Below are 21293 nucleotides of genomic sequence, written 5' to 3' on the forward strand. Positions count from 1 at the left end.
CTCTGTGGTGTAGAGGTCACCGTTACTGACTATGAGTCATAACGAGCGCGCGCAGGGTCCCAAACCCGAGTGAGTTCGAATCCTGGGCGTGGCAGTTGGCATAAATTTAACCCAGGTGTTCGTCCTCCCCTCGGGACTGGTCGAGAAATGAGTACCTGGTTTATGCTGGTGTGTGTGTGTGTGTGTGTGTGTGTGTGTGTGTGTGTGTGTGTGTGTGTGTGTACAGACTTGGGAGAATGACATGGCATACACACAACAGGTTAAGAAACGGGGCAACACTCTTCCCGTCACACACAAATAACAATCACAAATATTAATCAGACACACAAACACGTCCCTAACCTGTCGCCAGAATCCCACATAAAGATAACAATAAAGGAGACAAATCGTCTGTTTGCACGTATCAAATAGCATTCAAGTATATGGATAAAGAATTGCGACAGAGTCAACCAAAATGTTCCACACTTACCCACACAACATGGCTATAGGTTCGGTCACTTCGCTGCCACACTCTGCACACGGACCCCACACAAGACTTTCTGGATGTCTTCAACCACTTCCTCTCCCTCATAGTGCTAGTGGTAACTGGCAATGGATATCACCAAAGCGTTTGACACTATCCCCTGACACAATCTCATGCTCTTGCTCCTAATATCGTCAATCTCTTATTGCATGACTTTCCATCACAACCTGAAGACAGGTTTATGAAAGTTCTGTCATATGCAGATGACCTCAAAGTCACATCGCGACACCATGACACTACTCAAGCAACAACAGACATGTAGCATTACAACACGCAATTAGAACAATGGTTCGCTCAGTGCAGGATGACTGCAATACGACAGACATCCACTGTCATCCTGGTAACCTCAGACAGACTTGACTCTAACCTACACTCTCGTATAATCCTGAATAATGAACCACTTCTTCCCAAGAGAACTCCAGCCACACTGGGTATCACGTGTGACACACACACACACACACACACACACACACACACACACACACACACACACACAACACACGGCATCTGCTCCCCACCCCACCAGCATTAACACAAAAGCCATAAACCATCAAACGCCCCAGGACATCTTTAAAGGAATTTTCATTGCTTGAGTAAATTTTCACAAGGGCCCACCTTAGTGCGTGGAGATGAACAATAACTATCATTATGATAGAAAGCTCACAAGAAATATTACAGTTCACACATTCTTATACAAAAAGGAGCTTTAAAAAGGGCCTAGTTGCTTAAGGTCCCGAATACTGGAAGAGAAAGAAGGACCTACTTGGGAAACTGCCCCACAGTTAAGTATGTTAAGAGACGCTCTGAAATGTTCTTCGAACACTTATCGCCACCAGTAGTGGAGATGGAAAAGAATACCTTCGTGTCTTATGCAAATAAATCATCCTATCCATCCTAGGCTGCTCCTTACCAACCTGGTCATCTTCCTTGACCTTTTTACCTGCCTGGTTATCTTTCGTGTCAAATGGAAACATAGAGCTGCAATCCACACACCGCGGAGCACTTAGAACAATCACTGGCTCACAGGCAACCACAAACAAACAACAACTATACAACGAAAGAAAGAAATTACTTCAAACAGAATATCAAAGGAATGCAGATACAAGAGAATACAGACAACAACAGACCACTGGTTCCTTTCGAGGCTGTTTGTGACAGCGGAAGATGTCAGAAACTCGTAGATTACTCAGGTAAAATTTGGAAGATATACAGGGAATTCAAAGTGAATAACCTGCAAATTGTCAACGTGACTAAGGAGACGCAAATGATGTAAGTCGCCGGCTTACCAAACCATCCAAACCACCCCAAAACCAACCATCAAAACCCCAAGTAAAACAGAGAAAACAAATTTCGCAGCCTACTTCTAGATTCTTTCTCCCACAGCAAACACAACATTGACAAAACATATACACAAACAGATAACTCGAAAAATGACACCTTTAAACAACTACCATCCCAGTCTTAAACTCAGTTCGCCAAACATCCATCTAAAACAACATCCCCATCACCCCAACATTACAAACACCGAATCAACATATCACAAGACCCTTTCTGTCCGCCTTAATATTGCTGCCCTTTCCTCTGTTCTCCAGGGATTGTTTTTAGTGACGGTTTGGTGAGATGTCTGTCTGTTTCACTGTCATGAAGACTTGGACCCAAGGCACGCTCCTGGCAAGTGCTTCCCATAGTTTCTGTGTAGAGACTGGCCACACGAGGACTGGTCGGTATTTTACCTCTTTTTTTAATCGACCTGCGAAGCTTTTTTGCTTCTCGTTCTTTCGTGTTTCTCTCCCCCTATACCTTCTTGGTCTTTAAAGAGTCAGGTTTACAAACACCTGTAGAACTATGTTGTTATTTTTTTTCTCACTTTTTTCCTCACCCGAAATGGTTTTCATTGGGTCATGTTTTGCCCATGCCATGCTACTATATATATATATATATATATATATATATATATATATATATATATATATATATATATATATATATATATATATCGATGGACAGACAAAATGTATATACACCAAGAGAGGGATTCGAACCCGGGTAGGGCGCCTGGATGCCTCAGCCACACGAAGGTTAAAACACACACACACACACACACACACAGACACACGACTTTTCGTGCTTTTACGTGTGTCCCAACCTCATTTCTGTGGGGATAGCATGGACTTTAATCTCACGCGGCTTCGATGGTGTGACACATATGTCGATGGACAGACAAATGTATATACACCAACAGAGGGATTCGAACCGCATTTTCCATCATCACTCCACACACCCTGCGCAAAGATATAGGTTTCCCCAATCCCTAGCACATCCACGTTACACTAATAAACCTCTCCACAATCTCCATCCTTTTACTCTCCTAAGTCATCCCATTCACATTCAGCGCCATCGCTCTCAATCGTTCGTTTCTTCCACCCCTTAGCTCAACTAGTAGACTCCAGTGCAGCATCTTATCCTTTTGTGCCTCACCCTTGACAGGTCACTGGCAGAGGGCAGTGTTCACAGAGTCAGCGAGGCTCCAAAATTGTTAAAAACTAAAAGTAACATTAAACCTCAGGTGTTTGTCCACATCTAAGAGTATTGCCCTGATGTAATTGGTCACATTGGCTTTGATAGACACGTTAACAACAGCAGTGGAGGAATGCCCAGGTACACATCACATCAAAACACCTGGGATAAATGGCGGTTCAGAGAGATCCATCCGCGTCGGGATGGGCGGATTTTGGCTAAGCTGGCAGCAACGCTCAGGATGTAAGGGAATGTAGCACCTCCTCTCAGGCGCCACAGAGGTCGTTCTCAAAGACCGGCCCAAAATGCCACAGAAATATGTGAGGATGGGATTCTCTTTTTTTTTTCCCGGGCAGGTGGTGGGTGGGTGTAAGTGCCATCTTTCAACATCCACGGCCTGCCTCATGCCGCACACGACTACGCCGACGACGGGCGAGTGGCTCACAGGTATGCAGGATGAAAGATGGTCACGGATCAGATGGATGAAGAAATGCCGAGAGTAGATAAGAGACAAGACTACATGAATAAACTGGAAAGAGTAGTTGTGTACATGTGTTAATCATGGGCTGGATGAGCCCGTGGTATATATTCTAGAGCCCCTTTTTCATTATATGTATATATATATATATATATATATATATATATATATATATATATATATATATATATATATATATATATACAGACTATCACAACTTACAATGGTTCGAGTCACGATTTCTCAACTTCACTATAGTGCGACAGCGATGAGCGTTTAGCAGAAACCGTACTTCGAATTTTGAAATTTGATCGTTTACATATATACACTTGCTGCCTTCATCCACTCTCGTCGCTACCCCGCCACACATGAAATGGCACACCCCCTCCCCCGCACGCTCGCGAGGTAGCGTTAGGAAAAGACAACAAAGGCCACATTCGTTCACACTCAGTCTCTAGCTGTCATGTATAATGCACCGAAACCACAGCTCCCTTTCCACATCCAGGCCCCACAAAACTTTCCATAGTTTAACCCAGACGCTTCACATGCCCTGGTTCAATCCATTGACAGTACATCGAGGCCACGGGTAGAATTCGAGCATATGGAAATTAAGATACATAGCCACTAGTCAGTCGTCTAGATTTTTTCTCCGCCTCAATCTCAGCTCTGTGAGGGTGTAATGGTAACATGGACGTTATTCTAACGCAGCACCGACGGTGTGTAAGAGAACGCCATAGATTAGCTGTTCAAGGTGAGAGGGAACTCTCATAACACCGAATCCGCGAATGGCCAGTCTTCCCACAAAAACTACGGGAAGCAGCAGCCAAATGCGTGCCTCGAGTCCAAGCCTTAGGGGGCGGGGACACATGGAGACAGCTCATGAGAACTGTCACGAAAATAAATCTTTTAGAATTGAGAGGGAGCGCAGGAACATTAAGCGTACGGAAGGGAAGGCTGAAGAGAAGTGACGCCAGGGGAATTAATGAGACGGATGGCTTTTGATTCCACTCTAGTTAATTAGGAGGTGGAGCGTGAACCACCCTAGATCCATATGCAGTACTTCATACTAGGTCGAATAAAACCCCTATAGATATAAATCATCTGCTCTTAAGAAAAATACTTAAGGCACCTGCACAACCCTGCCACCTTATGGGAATCATATTGATTACGTGGGGTTTCAGTCATAGAGCGGAGGGAATGGTTAAGATGTGGATATATATTATTACAGGGTTGAACTGTGGTGTTTTGAAACTGAAGAGAGAGGAGACGAATGATGTCTAGATAGAGGTATAAGGAGATATTGCGTTTCATCATTATCAAACCTGTTTCCCCACCCCGAGATGATTCACAAGTCCGAATTGAGAGGAAAAAGTACCTTCAGTTAGAGAAAGGGAACTGGTATTTGAGGAAGGAGGTAGGGAAAGTCAGTTGAAGTGTGTAAAGTGGAATCATTCTGATCATTGTGAATAGAATTAGATGTAAGAGAAGATTATCTATTGAGAGAAGACGGGATTAGGTGACAGGACAGAAACCTAAGGAACACAGGTATTGTTAGAATAGGAGGGGGAAGTCACTCCATCGACGACTATTGCAATGAAACGGTCAGAGACGAAACTATGCGTCAGGGAACGGATAGAGGCAAAGAAACTAATGGAAGGAAGTATGGAGGGCAAAGACTTCGGCCATACCCTATCAAATGCTTTGGAGATATCGAGGGCTGCTACAGAAGTTTCTTAAATATCCCTGATAGAGGACCAGAGACTAGTAATGACTCACATACGAGAGGTCATCAGTAGTCCTAACACTACGAATAACGGAGTAGTGATCAGAAGTGAAAGTTTGGTAGAGTTTCAAAGGCTTGGAGGCACAGGAAGTGATAGCAATGGGGCGATAATGATTAGGGTGGCTAGAGCGGTCTCATTTTTATCTTTCTTTTAGGAATGGGCTGCACCAAGGCGTGCTTCCAAGGAAAGGGTAAAATCTGGGTTTAGCAGGGAAAGTTGACTTACAGGTGTTGTTGAAGATGTTTTTGGCGAAGGACCAAAGAGACTTCTCAGTAGAAGTCACGTCAGCACACTGTCTTTTTTATCAAAGTGTGGCTGACTTTACGAACAACAGCTTTGCAGTGATTCAGAGAAAAAAATACTACTGAGTGAGTGTCAGAGGGAAGGAAAGAGCTTCAGAGGCCGGTACTCACCGTCTCTGTGGCTAAAGCATCAGAGCAAATGCGATCAGACCGTGGTCCTGGGAAAGAAGACTTAGTAGAATATATACAAGTTCCCATTCCAGCCGAGAATACGTCTGCTATGCGGTTAGCGCAATACTGGGCATGTCTAATAGAGAACAGAACTCATCACATGGAAATTCAATAAAGAAACTGCCCAGGGACGACTGTTGAGCTCCCCGAAAGTACCAAAGATGGAATTTCGGGGAAGGCAATAGAGGGTTGGCTTGCACAATTTGATTTCGAATCTGATTTCAATACACATGTTTTGAGTCTATCTTTTGAGCGTTTGTTGTCATTTACGTTTCAAAGCCCTGCAATCAAAGCAATATTAGCATGTTTTATAATTCCTTTATGAACATGATAATTATGTCCTGATAATTAGCACATTTTTGTCAATCTGTTCATATGTTATCGAAGGAAAACTATTAGATTTTGTTAACGATATTAGTCAACCTTTTTCCCTTTCTTACAGTATTTTTTCATAATCTTATAATATGAGGTTAATGGCAACTCATCCCTTTGACTTCCCACTGTTCTTTGCCTACTATGTGCGCGGGACAAATATTTCTTAAGATAAGAATCACCAAAGTAATGACCTATACTTTATTTTTTTTCTCCTATATCAGTAAACGGATGATTACTGATATGATATCAAAGACTGAAGTCAAAGACTATGGAATAAAGAATGTAAAAGAAATTTAGAAAAAAAAAAAGACGAGTAACTTTCGACATTTCGAATTCCACTGAGCCCATAGGTGGCGATACTTTTTTTGCTGACTGTACTTATACATTCTGATGAATACTAACTTTTCTGAGTAACATGCATAAAAGTTTGCGCTTGCAGTGCCTCCCAGTACGTGTATCTGTTTAATGGTATAGAAATATATATATATATATATATATATATATATATATATATATATATATATATATATATATATATATATATATATATATATATTCATTTATCTATCTATTATACTTAGTCGCTGTCTCCCGCGTTAGCAAGGTAGCACAAGGAAACGGACGAAAGAATGGCCCAACCCACCCACAGACATGTATATACATAAACGCCCACACACCCACATATACATACCCATACATTTCAACGTATACATACATATACATACACAGACATATACATTTATACACACGTACATATTCATACTTGCTGCCTTCATCCATTTCCCGTCGCCACCCTGCCACACATGAAATGGCACCCCTCCTCTCCCGCGCGCGCGCGCAAGGTAGCCCTTGGAAAAGACTACAAAGGCCACATTCGTTCCCACTCAGTCTCTAGCTGTTATGTGTAATGCTACGAAACCACAGTTCCCTTTCCACATCCGGGCCCTCGTTCAATCCATTGACAGCACGTCCACCCCGGTATACCACATCGTTCCAATTCACTCTATTCCTTCACGCCTTTCACCCTCCTGTATGTTGAGGCCCCAACCACTCAAAATCTTTTTCACTCCATCCTTCCATATAAATATACGCTACCATCTAGCATCCACAGCCCCACATTCCATCTTAAAGCCTTTAACCCCAAATCTACATTCCCAGCCCCCTCACCCCACGCTTCCACCCCCACACCACCACTTCCACCCTCACAGTCCCACAATCCGACTCCCCACCCCTGCACTCCCACTCACAGCCCTCACCCAACTAGCATTTTTTTTCCCATCAAGCTGTCAATGATTTTATTTTTATTTTTTCATACAGTTGGCAGTAATGGTGGGCCGGAGCCAGAGGTAGCTGGCACGGGGGGGGGGGGGCATACTGATTCATGGTAGGTGGGCAGGGGTTGAGTTATTCTGGTGGGTGGGAAAGGATGGGTTATTCTGGTGGGTGGGCAGGGTTGAGTTGTTCTGGTGGGTGGGCAAGGATGGGCTATTCTGGTGGGTGGGCAAGGGTGGGCTATTCTGGTGGGTGGGCACGGATGGGTTATTCTGGTGGATGGGTATTGATGGGTTATTCAGGTGGGTGGGCAACGGTAGGCTATTCTGGTGGGTGGGCAGGGGTGGGTTATTCTGGTGGGTGGGCAAGGGTGAGTTATCTTGGTGGCTTGGCAAGGGTGGGTTATTCTGGTGGTTGGGCAAGGGTGGGCTATTCTGGTGGTTGGGCAAGGGTGGGATATTCTGGTGGTTGGGTATGGGTGGGCTATTCTGGAGGGTGGGCAGGGATGGACTATTCTGGGGATCTGGTAAGAGAGTGTGTGTGTGTGTGTGTGTGTGTGTGTGTGTGTGTGTGTGTGTGTGTGATCACTTATTATAGAGGTATGTGAGGAGAGCCAGCGGCTGGGCAGGCCACTCACGCCAGTCGTCTGCACATGGGACGTGTAGTGTAGTGTAGTGTAGAGTAGTGTAGCGTAGCGTAGCGTAGTGTAGCGTAGTATAGCAGGGAAAAAACACAAGAAAGCAGCTGCACCAAAGGCAGATGGGAGCTTTGACCCCATTCTTTTATACATTGGTTACCCACTTCCCGTTTTCTATCCTCTGCGATTATTCTTTTTGAAGGTAGTTGATGGAACAACAGGAATAATAATGATAATAATAATATATATATATATATATATATATATATATATATATATATATATATATATATATATATATATATATATATATATATATATATGTTCCCATGAGTCCACGGGAAAAATGAAACACGATCAGTTCCCAAGTGCACTTTCGTGTGATAATCACATTATTAGGGGAGACACAAGAAAGAAATGTAACAGTCAGTTGATATAGAACGAAGAGACGTAGCTAGGACGCCATTTGGTAAACATGCGATTGTAATGTTAGTGCTAGAGTGATGAACACCTTGTTGTATGTTGCTGATATATGCTTGGTAATGTTACCATAAGTGGTCTGATATAAACACACACGCCAGCATCATTGCAGCACAGGGGCGGCATTGTAACGTGCCAGAGTCGTTGTGACGCCCTCTTGCATCAGTATGTAACAAAGAGAAGCATAATTGTAACACACACCAGCACCATTATGAATGATGCTGAAGTGTGATAGGTAATGCTGCTTCGATATGTTGTGTATTGATCATGCTTTGTGTTATAATGAAGGCAATGTCGTGCTCAAATGGTGCTGATGTGTGTTTCAATGGTGCTAATGTGTTACAATGCTGCTATGGTGTTGCAATGATGCTGACATGTGTATGTTATATTGGTGCTGATAAGTATTTCAGTGATATCGGTGTGTATCATTATGATGCTGTTATGTGTTACAGTAATGCTGACATATGTTGCAACTATGCTGGTGTGCATACAGTGATGCTGATGTGTGTTACAGCTAAGATGGTGCGGATACAATGTTGCTGATAAGTGTTACAATGATGCTAATGCGTAATACAGTTATGCTAGCGTGGGTACAATGTTACTGACAAGTGTTACAATGATGCTGATGCGTGTTACCAGTGCTGGTGCAGATACAATGTTGCTGATAAGTGTTACAATGATGCTGCTCTGTGTTACAGTTATGTTGTTTCATGATAGGATGTTTGAATGTGTTATTTGTTGTGTTATGGCAGAGGTGATCTTGCACTGTTTTGACTGTTGTGTGTTAACTCTTGCTGGTGTGTGTTAAGTGATGCCTCTGTGTGTGCGCGCGCGCGCGTGTGTGTGTGTGTGTGTGTGTGTGTGTGTGTGTGTGTGTGTGTGTGTGTCTGTGTGTTGGATTAAGTGCTAACATATGTAATGCCCCTCTGTGTTAAGAGCTGATGGCGCGTGTTAGATAATGGTTGAACGTGTTATACGCTACTTACGAGTGATGATCAGTGTTGTTCAGTGTTATATGTTGTTCATTGTTATATGATACTGTTCAAACGTAAAGTAATGCCGCTCGGGGTGTTAAGTGACGGTGCTGAGTGCTTCATGATGCTCCTCAAGTTTTAAGTAAAGCTTTTCGAGTGTTAAGTAATGTTGGTCAGGTGTTATGTAATGCGATTCAACAGTTTAGCGTGTACAGCAATGCTGCTGCGTGTTATGTAGTGTTATGATGACTCACTCAGCGTATGACGTCATGGGTTGTGGCGGACGGCCACCAAGTGTTGCCAGCCTTGGCAGTTGTATCTTGCCCCCTAAGAACCCGTTGGTAACCCTGGACCTCAAGCGTCAGTGAGTCAGTCGGCGAGGCCGAGGGTGACACTGGGTACTGGTGGCGGTGACGAGCCCCCCCTGAGTGGCTTGGGTGGGGGTTGTTTGCCTGGAAAGAGGCGGCCAACATCCATCCTCGACTCTCCACACAACAACATCAATGGCAGGGCTGCAAAAGACGATGTTCGCAACACATCCTGAGCATACCTATCGTGCGTTGGCTATGCTGTACTTCTGTTTTTTTCAAAACTGCCTCAAGAAATGAAGATCTTGATGTAGTTCCAAGTGTGTGGTCGACAGTTTTAGTCATGTTTGTACCTCATCCGTCAGTGGTGGAGACACTGAAGAAATTATCTTTAAGAAATGTTTAATTTTGTCTTGGTTCATATGACCTTTATTCTCATGCCAAAAGAGCTTTCTTAATGATGAAAAACCGCATAATGACAGTGTTATATAATGTTCTCTGTAACGTTAGATTAATTATAATGATTCAGCATAGGCCAAGGGGGTTAATGCAAATAATGCAACTTTCATTTATCATGAGAGAAAAAGGGTTGTTTTTGTAGGCCCACATCTGTCCTCATATCTCCTGGCCAGGGATCTGCCCCGTCTAAACAGATTTACCCTTTGACTCGTATAGACGCCTTGACCTCTGACCTGTCATTTATATATATCCTGACCTCTAACTTACTGTCTATGGACAGCCTGACCTCTGGCCAATTATATATAGGTATTCCAATCATCTGACGTGTCATTCACGGATATTTTGATCGTCTGCCCTGTCATTTATGGTCACCTTGATCGTCTGACCTATTATTTATGATCACCTGGACCATCTGACCTGTCAATGGACACCTTGACCATCTGACCTGTTATTTATGGGGACCTAAACCATCTGACCTGTCATATATTCTTAACCACCTGACCCGTCACCCATCCTCATTCTGACGTATGCCAAGATAAAATAGGAATTCGCCATCACGTCGGCTGTATCAGACAAATTAACACTTGGTCCTCGTTTAATTTGATCCTTGGCAAGTGTCCCGTGTGTCAGCTGTATCATGCATCAATACGGAGCACTGGGGCCGAGAATTGGCTGGCTCACCCCTAATACACTACGTACAGCAGATGATGACTCCCCTGTCTACATGGAGGTATATATATATATATATATATATATATATATATATATATATATATATATATATATATATATATATATATATATATATATATTGTCCTTCTTTCTTCCTGGGAATGATGGAATACCACAACTACGTTTTCCACAAAACTAACTCAGAATAAAGTCAACTGTTGTTCCGTTTAACGCCACAATGTTTCGTATTTCTTCATCCATTATCAAGCGATCAAAAAAAAAAGAAACCAGCTAAGACTACGAATGTTACAACACAGAGGACAGAGCACCCATGCTGATGCTGCAAGTATTAGCTTAACATCGATAACACATACACAACGTTCACACCGCAGTCACCCAGAGACTAAGGTTGACTCCCTCTTATCTGTTAGGTCAATGGTAGGAGGAGATGCTATTGCTAATATCATGTTCCTTCCTTCCCGACTGGATGTCCAGAATGTTCCGCAAGTTATATTGTCATTTCTTGCAGTTAGTGGCTGTCCATCATACAGAGAGAGGATACCCCTGGCATTAACTTGATAACTGATTAAGAGATTCATATATCTAAGAAAAATTGCCTCGAATATCTATAATTTTCCTATCCTCAAATTTTGCTACGATTTTTATATAATACGTCATCTGGTCTGTAGTTAATGATTGTTGTCATTCGTTTAAGTCTACGCTACACGCAGACCTCACACATCATATCCTCGATGGCTTCATCCAACCACAGCCCCTCTCCCGCACAGTAGTAGTGGCAATAAACATCAACAAAACATTCGACCCTGTGCCGTGACACGTCAAGTAATAGGTAGGAACTCGACACCATCCTCCGTAACAGCTGCAGAAAGCGGTTGGCCAGTTTCACAGCCGGTCACCATGGAATAGTCCCTCCAATACAAGCAATGGAATCAAAATCGTAAAGAACTCTCCTGCAACAGGTTTTTCACATCAAACAACTTACCCATTTACAATCCAAGCAATTGCAGTTATCTTCAGTCACTCCTGTTTCACAATAAAATCCTTGGCATCTAGAAACTTGCCAACGTAATATCAGTCCTAAAACCCTCTAAGCCACCCAGTTCCCCCTCCTCCTACCACACTAGATCACTTCTGTCTTCAGTATCCAAACTCTGTGAAAAACTGATCCACAGCAGAAGTAAACAAAACATCCCACTCTCCTCCACACAGCCTGGCTTCAGACCCAAACACTCAACCTCCATGTTCCATACTAACCTCACACAACATATCCTAGGTGGCTTCAACCAACCACAGACCCTGTCCTGCACAGTACTAATGGCAACACACATCTTTATAAAAAAAAAAAAAAGGTACCTGACACCACCCACCACAACAATGACAAAAAGTAGCTGGCTCACAACAGCTTCATCTCTAAGCCACTTGAACTCTACAACGTAGTTTCACAAGGAGCAGCTCTTTCTCCAACTCTCCTCAACCTCTTCCCACGCGACCTCCGAATACCTCAGACTAACCCCATCATGAAGGTCCTTTCATATGCAGCCTACCTCACACTCACATCACAAAACCCTAACACCACAGTAGCAACATCAAGCATGCAGCACTGCATTACTCAGCTGGGACAATGGCTCACCTAGAACAGAATGTGTGCAGGTTCATAGAAGGTTTCAAGGCTCTTTTAAACCCAGACAGATACGAATCCATCTCACACCCTTTAGTCACCTTGAGTGGACAGTCACTCCCAGTGAACAAAACACCAACCATTCTTGGCATTACAAACGACAGACATATGACATTTACTCCGCACACAGATAAAATCAACACAAAAGGACTTCAAAAATGCCCTCAGAACATCAACTGGCACCAGATTTGTATAAGAAAAAGAATCCCACATCATTCTATACAAACAATTCGTCAGCTTCTATTTGAAGTACGCCACACCTGCTTAATACTCTCAAAAGCAAGCATAATAAAGCTGCAAATCACACAAAAAGTACACGTCGAACAATCACTGACTGCCTAGCAACCATGAACACTCAATACTGACACAGTGAAACAAAAAATCCCCCAGCCTCAACATGCTCGGCACTCAGTTCTATGCAAAGGCACAAGACCCGTCCCACCCAAACCAATTTATAATCTATCCCCTGCCTCACGTTTCAGTAACCTCTGCTGACAGGTCCCCCACCTTTAACGAGTATAACACCGACAAAGCACATAGTCACTGAAATAACCCGACGAGTGCTAAATCCCGCTCTCAATTTAGTCCTAAATTCCAACCCACCAGACACACCCATCAGAAGCCACACCCCAGACGAAGCACATCACATTTTCCTGTCTACGTTCTGGACATCAATTATCTCTACAACACCACGGGCACTGTTTCAACATATCTCAAGACCCTTTATGCCTACGATGCAACTACCATAACGAAGACACCGAGCACTCACTGCTTATTTGCCCTGGAATCTCCACACATAAGACGCACACACACAACAACATTACTCTTTGTAACCGATGGTCTCAACTGATGGATGTAGCTGGCTTCCTGGAAGCTGCAGAAACCTCAGAGAGATGATAGGGTCTCATGGGACAGAAAACAAGCAAGTACATATACCCGGTAACCACAAACATTTAAACGCCGGCACAAGGATATAAAAATACTTCCAAATATAAACTCACTTGAATAAGTTTAACCTTTCCGTGATTCATTACAACAGTACTAGACCCTTGCAACCACCACTTTATAATCAACTATCAGCTCCCAAGGTAAAAGAAAAAGCTTACCCCTGCTTCATACCTCACCAACCTATACTAACAGATCTCTCTCTTACCCAGTAAACACGACATTGACCATCCTCCTCACCCAGTCGTACACTCGACTCCATCAAATATACGTCTATGTGAAACTAGACTTCCTTAGCATGAACGAACAATATTCCCTCATCGACGTTCAGGATACGACAACTATCTCTCCAACGCTGCAAACCCTGATCCAGTAAAAGGCTCCTCATGCCCAAGATGCACCTTTCATGTTGAAAAGACTGAATATCTGCCCCTTATTTGTCCTGCATTCACCTCACACACTCAGAAGCATAACATCAACACACTTCATGACCTGTGGTCCAGTCCAGCGTATAAATCAGCTTTCTGAGTGCTGCGGGATCCTGGGGCGGGAAAGCAAGGAGGTAGAATGCAAAAATACAATAATTGGCTTCCGTGCATTTCATCAAGATAACCTTCTCTAAGACTCTCTCTCTCTCTCTCTCTCTCTCTCTCTCTCTCTCTCTCTCTCTCTCTCTCTCTCTCTCTCTCTCATATATCTGCTCGTACTGCCCCCCACACTCACCTCACCTCCCTCCCTCCCTCCCTTTAGCTGCCACACCCACCTCATCTGCTCTCACACACCACCTCACTCTCTCCTGCTCTCAACTACCTCATTTCGCTCCCTTCCTCCTTCTCTCACAACCATTCAACCTCATTCTCTATCTCCTACATTCACACACCCGCCTCACCTCCCTCCCTCCCTCATGCTCTCACGACAGCCTCTCCTCTTTCCCTCCTTCCTACTCTCCCGCCCGCCTCCCCTCAACCCCTCTCTTCACTCTCTGCCTCACCAGGAAAATGTGATTCACACATTGCACCGGTTCCGTCCGTCATCATCTGGCCAACAAGCTATGAAGTCAATTACTACTTGGCATTGTCTTGTCTAGTCCAATTAGCGGCTGTGAACAAGAGGACAAATGGTGGCAAGGGGGTGCCATCTGTCACTTTCTTGCTAGTCATTTTCACCAACATTATTCTACGTTTAACACATGCTCAATTTCCAAAAAGGAAAACGTAGAGCTAAGTACCAATCATTTTGCCGTGCCTTTGACTTCCTCGAGAAAATACTAGCCAGCACCTGAGGGCGGCTCAGCGCGTGACGATGAAAGTCGAGAAGTTTCTCGTCTTGCATACCAGATGATGACGCGCAGAGAGCCGTTGGATAAAGGTAGTGGATCAGACCGATAATTATCATCCTATACCTTTTCTGCTTCACGACAGTAAGGACGCTCTCGACGACGACTTGAAGACGCGGTGCGACCCGTTCACCATACGAGGAGCGCTCATGTTAGGTGCCTTGAAACCACGTTTTAGATGTGGGTAATGCTTGCAATACTCCAGACGAGGACCATGCACTAGTGGACCAATGCCAGCCATAGTTTGCTTCTTTACCAGCGCCGCTCTTGTCATTTGAGCCTTGGCCTCCAAAATTCTCTTGGCAAGTTGGCGAAGCCAATTGGTGATGCTGGAGGGTGAGGAATCTGGGTACTGGTGACTGTGGGTGACGTCTCCATGCTTGGACTGGCGCCAGGGAGTCCCGTCACCATCATCTGGCATCGGGAAGAGCGAGTACGTCGTTACACAAGGTCGCTGGAGCGGAGCCACGACCCTTGGCCTCAAACACGGGCATTATTCATTCCTCTGGATGTGGCATCACCGCTTATGTCACCAAGTGTACGTCTTTAGCACGACCCCCGGGCCTGATAGCATTGGCCTTTGCCATGACCCATTAGCGGTGGTCAGATCAAAGACCAGATCATCATACCGGTGCGCTCAAGGGTCATCATACCCGTCGTGCTGAACAGCTGTGTTCAGAGCGACCTCTGTCGAATGACCTACACACCCCAGTATGGACGTATCATTCGCGTCCTCACAAACATCACCGACTCTCGTTTAGACAACAAATCATCCTTTACAACTCGCCAGAGACAGAGAGCAACGCCGCGTTAACGCCTTGACATAAGAACACTCATCTGGAAATAAAGCAACCAAGCAATAGCGTGGTAGAGCTGATATAATTCCTACTTTGCTTTGGTGATACTTAAATGAAAATATGTTCTCTTTCCATTGCCACTCATGACGGACACGGGCAGTTGAGTGGATCTCTGGCCATTCATGTCATCCTTCCCGTATATTATTCGCATTGAATGCCATTATGCTAAACTTCAGTCTCGCTTTGTTATTTGGCAGGGTGCGAGGTGTCACAGATAACAGGTGTCAGTGTGGACCAGACACTCGGACTGTACATTCAAGAGCCGGGGCTGTTTGCGTGTTGGCGTACACAGCTACAGGAGTTTTTCTTCTATTTTAGCTGAGACGTCACATGCAACTTGCTGCCCTAATCAAGGCCATCTCATTAACCCTAGCCTAAGCCAGAGGTATCCAGTTTATCAATCAGCCTCATGTGGGAGGATGAACAGCTAGGCTGCCTGCGGACTGACTGACGCGACCAGGGTATGAACGTATGCGGACCCGACCCCGGGTGGCTCGTGAATGCGTCACGGTCAGGAGGATTACGCTTAATGAACATTAATTTCAACTGAGGGTCGTGCGGGGCGGGTACGAGAGCAAAACATAAACTTTGCAACAAATTCATTAACGCTAGATACATATGCAAGTATTGCAGCTAGATAGCTATCTAGATTAATAAACACGATAGTAAATCCCATTAATAAACACGAAAGTAAATCCCATTAGAACCTTGAGATTATCAGAAATAACATAAAGAAGACTTACAACAGTCAACATTGCCGGCAGGATGTAGCAGACATGTCAGTACACCTCTCCTGGGGTTGAGGGTGGTAGATGAACGGCCGCCGTATATCCCAGACACATGTACCACAGCTGAAGGCAGATGTTGAATGCATGAACCTTCTTGGTGCCTAAATTGACTTTCACAGTTTCCGTTCAACACACACACTCGCCAAACGAAAACAACCGACTGTCTTTTCGATGCTCAAACATTAAAGATCAGGTTCGACTATGAATCCGAACTACGATTCGAAACATTTCGAAAAGAATTGCGCGATTAATGATATATATATATATATATATATGTATATGGTGACCACACTAGTCCATGATGATAGTTATGAAAGTGAAGTCGCAGTTCAGTAGTTCATATAATTCAATTTGACATGTAATTTTTCCATATATGTGACACATGTTTCACGGAGACAATCCGCCTCAAGTGCAAATGATTCATAAAGTTTTATGAATCTCAACACCAACACAAAAGCGTCGTCTGAACTCCGCCATACTAGACAACATGTCTCGAATGGCGGAGTTGAAACGGAGTTTTTGTGCTGGTGATTTGAAAAACTTCAGGAATTATTGTTGACACTTGATGACGCGGATTGTGTCCGTGAAACATGTTGTGCCACATGTAAAGAAAAATTACTTATTAAATAAAACTGTATGAACTTGTACTGATTTGCGATTTCACCTTCAGTGAAAAGTTTTTATCGAGGATGTAAGGCATGTGTACGTGTAGGAAGAGAGGAAAGTGATTGGTTCTCAGTGAATGTAGGTTTGCGGCAGGGGCGTGTGATGTCTCCATGGTTGTTTAATTTGTTTATGGATGGGGTTGTTAGGGAGGTGAATGAAAGAGTTTTGGAAAGAGGGGCAAGTATGAAGTCTGTTGTGGATGAGATAGCTTGGGAAGTGAGTCAGTTGTTGTTCGCTGATGATACAGCGCTGGTGGCTGATTCATGTGAGAAACTGCAGAAGCTGGTGACTGAGTTTGGTAAGGTGTGTGAAAGAGGAAAGTTAAGAGTAAATGTGAATAAGAGCAAGGTTATTAGGTACAGTAGGGTTGAGGGTCAAGTCAATTGGGAGGTGAGTTTGAATGGAGAAAAACTGGAGGAAGTGAAGTGTTTTAGATATCTGGGAGTGGATCTGGCAGCGGATGGAACCATGGAAGCGGAAGTGGATCATAGGGTGGGGGAGGGGGCGAAAATTCTGGGAGCCTTGAAGAATGTGTGGAAGTCGAGAACATTATCTCGGAAAGCAAAAATGGGTATGTTTGAAGGAATAGTGGTTCCAACAATGTTGTATGGTTGCGAGGTGTGGGCTATGGATAGAGTTGTGCGCAGGAGGATGGATGTGCTGGAAATGAGATGTTTGAGGACAATGTGTGGTGTGAGGTGGTTTGATCGAGTAAGTAACGTAAGGGTAAGAGAGATGTGTGGAAATAAAAAGAGCGTGGTTGAGAGAGCAGAAGAGGGTGTTTTGAAATGGTTTGGGCACATGGAGAGAATGAGTGAGGAAAGATTGACCAAGAGGATATATGTGTCGGAGGTGGGAGGAACGAGGAGAAGAGGGAGACCAAATTGGAGGTGGAAAGATGGAGTGAAAAAGATTTTGTGTGATCGGGGCCTGAACATGCAGGAGGGTGAAAGGAGGGCAAGGAATTGAGTGAATTGGATCGATGTGGTATACCGGGGTTGACGTGCTGTCAGTGGATTGAATCAAGGCATGTGAAGCGTCTGGGGTAAACCATGGAAAGCTGTGTAGGTATGTATATTTGCGTGTGTGGACGTATGTATATACATGTGTATGGGGGGGGGGTTGGGCCATTTCTTTCGTCTGTTTCCTTGCGCTACCTCGCAAACGCGGGAGACAGCGACAAAGCAAAAAAAAAAAAAATATATATATATATATATATATATATATATATATATATATATATATATATATATATATATATATATATATATATATATATATATATATATATATATATATATATATATATACTCCTTCTTTTTAATTTTCCAAAAGAAGGAACAGAGAAGAGGTCCAGGTGAGGATATTCCCTCAAAGGCCCAGTCCTCTGTTCTTAACGCTACCTCGCTATCGCGGGAAATAGCGAATAGTATGAAAAAAAAAAATATATATATATATATACTCATTAAGACTGATATATCTTGACAATGTTAATGCTGTAAACATGTGTAAGAGATCTACTTGCATGAATCTAGTGGGTTTGGCGAAGACGTAAAATATAATCTCAGTAAATCAAATAATTCTGCCTCTTAGCCGACCGCCTCCAACCCCTTCCCTCCCCCGGTCCACACACCTACTCAGCACTCCATTACAGGTGAAGTCGTGCGCTGTACAGCAACATCCTCCCTCTCCACCCCTGGTCAATCCCTCGTATAAAGATCACGCCATCATACACAAGGGTCATACGGTTGTCCTCAAGGGTCGCACCGTCGTCTTTAAAGAAGGTACCGTCGTGGTCGAGTCGTAACCGTGGTCAAAGGTCGTGCTGTTGTGCTCAAGGGTCGTACCGTCTTGCTAAAGGGTCGTACTGTCGCCGTGCTCGGAGGGTTGAACTAAGAGGAGAGTCCTGATCAGATCACTTCCAAGCATCGTTCAAATAATCTCCACCCTCCACCCTCAACGCTCTCGGACCAGTCAACATCTTCGCTCTCGCTGGAATGAAAGAGAGAGAGAGAGAGAGAGAGAGAGAGAGAGAGAGAGAGAGAGAGAGAGAGAGAGAGAGAGAGAGAGAGAGAGAGAGAGAGAGAGAGAGCACCTAAAAAAAAATTACCTTATTTCATGCCCGTCCTAAGCTTATTCGATTCTTCTAAACCGCCCACAGAAGGCAAAGCAGTGCTTGTACTCGTACAGGATACAATCCTTGCAAGTGCGAGGGCGCCTCACATTTTACCCATAGCACTTCCATTGAAAAAGAAGAATAAATCTATGTTATAAAAAAAAATCAAACAGCAACACACCACTGGGGCCTTTTGTGGCTATTCTTCCAGCATCCCCACTACCACCACTATCATCATCATCATCTCCCGCTCAGTATATCTCCCTCTGCTCCTACAGTCAGCGCTCAGGAACGATTCAACGTCCCATTTCCGACTGAGTTTAGATGCTCCTCCGCGACCATATCCCTTGTCATTGGCACTTTTCCTCCCGTCATCTATCACATCTCCGGTCTAAGGTACTGCTTCTCTACGTTACTCACCCTCCTTCCCCTCTCCACCTACATCTTTTTTTAGCGTAGACCGTCTAGACATCTTGTATCATCTTATCTCTCATAAATTGTAAGGCGAGTTGCGAGTGCAGATGATCTAGCGTCAGGGCTTGACTGTGAGAGTCGTTCCTGTCAGATCCATCTCCCCCGGATATTTACTTGTGAAATATATCAGACATATATTTCCCGTGTATATATATATATATATATATATATATATATATATATATATATATATATATATATATATATATATATATATATATATATATATATATATATATATATATATATATATATACTTAGAATTGAATACGACAGCATATTTAAAGCAATTAATCTTTATCAGCATCATTCTACCATTAGGTAAGTTCTCAAACACCAGTTGTCCAAAATTATGAATTTCATTTCAGTCAAGCTTTCGCCTTCACAGAGGCAGCACCAAAAATCCACAAAAACGAGAAAAACTGCGTCACAAAACTAGGATATGATATGTAAAACACAAACAAAATATAAGGAAAGAAACGCACTTGGAAAGAAACAGTACAAAGCACATGAAAGTAAGGAAAAACACTAAAAGCGAAACAAAATAACAGTATCATGAAGGGCAGTACAAGTTATAATCTAAATACAAAATATAGAAACAGAAGAATAGAAAACATTACAGTTGAGGAAAAACAATATTAGACAAGGTAGGGTAATAGAAAGTCCATCAATAAATACACTAAGTTGGGCCATGCGAGACCGTTGTCTGGGTGCGGAGTTAAGGTTAGGTTGGACTCGTCTGATTCTCTCTGACCTTCGCAACCCGATACCGGGTTGGTCAGCGAACTCGGTAGCTTGTGGCGGGTACTACAACGGCATTAGGTCTACGTTCTATTGTCGGGCCACCTTTGAGCTGTATGGCTGCGGTCATGTTTGTCTGGATATTGATGAAGGATGCTTTCTCTCTAATGTGAATGGCTTCTAATGTCAGTATTCTCCTGGTGATGACTTTGGTGTTAGTAATATTAATAACACCATAGGAACGATCATCATAGCCGAGCGTTGGAGGGCATTATATGATATACATATATTGCTTGATGAAGTCAGTTTCTTGTCTTAACATGTAATATATGAAAGAACTTCCATTTTTTTCTTTATCTCCTGTGGTTTCTGGTCTATTTGTGATATACAGAAATGTGTTTGGTTCAAAGAGCTTTGTATACAAAGTTAGGGAATATTATGCTACACACAGATCATAGTGCCACAACCATAGCAATGAAGTTATAGGATTAAATGTATACACAACTACCATGGTCATAGCTATGAAGATATAGTTTAAACAGATATGGCTACCATAGCCATAGCTAAGAGGCTATAGCTTTAAACATAGACAAGACTACTGTAGCCTAGTTAACAAGGCTACCATAGCCATAGCTAAGAGGATGTAGCTTTAAACAGAGACGTAGCTTTATACATAGACATTTGTACCATAGCTTGGCACACAAGATTCGGAAGCACAA

General features: G+C 43.4%; 1 protein-coding gene across 1 annotated transcript in view; it reads left to right on the plus strand.

Moving 5' to 3' along the window:
* The window catches only part of LOC139749476 (fibroblast growth factor 1-like), a 42186-nt gene that overhangs the window by 14073 nt on the left and 6820 nt on the right, over nucleotides 1-21293 (plus strand). The window lies entirely within an intron of this gene.

Source organism: Panulirus ornatus, chromosome 7 (genome assembly GCF_036320965.1).
Source record: "Panulirus ornatus isolate Po-2019 chromosome 7, ASM3632096v1, whole genome shotgun sequence".
Lineage (NCBI taxonomy): Eukaryota > Metazoa > Arthropoda > Malacostraca > Decapoda > Palinuridae > Panulirus > Panulirus ornatus.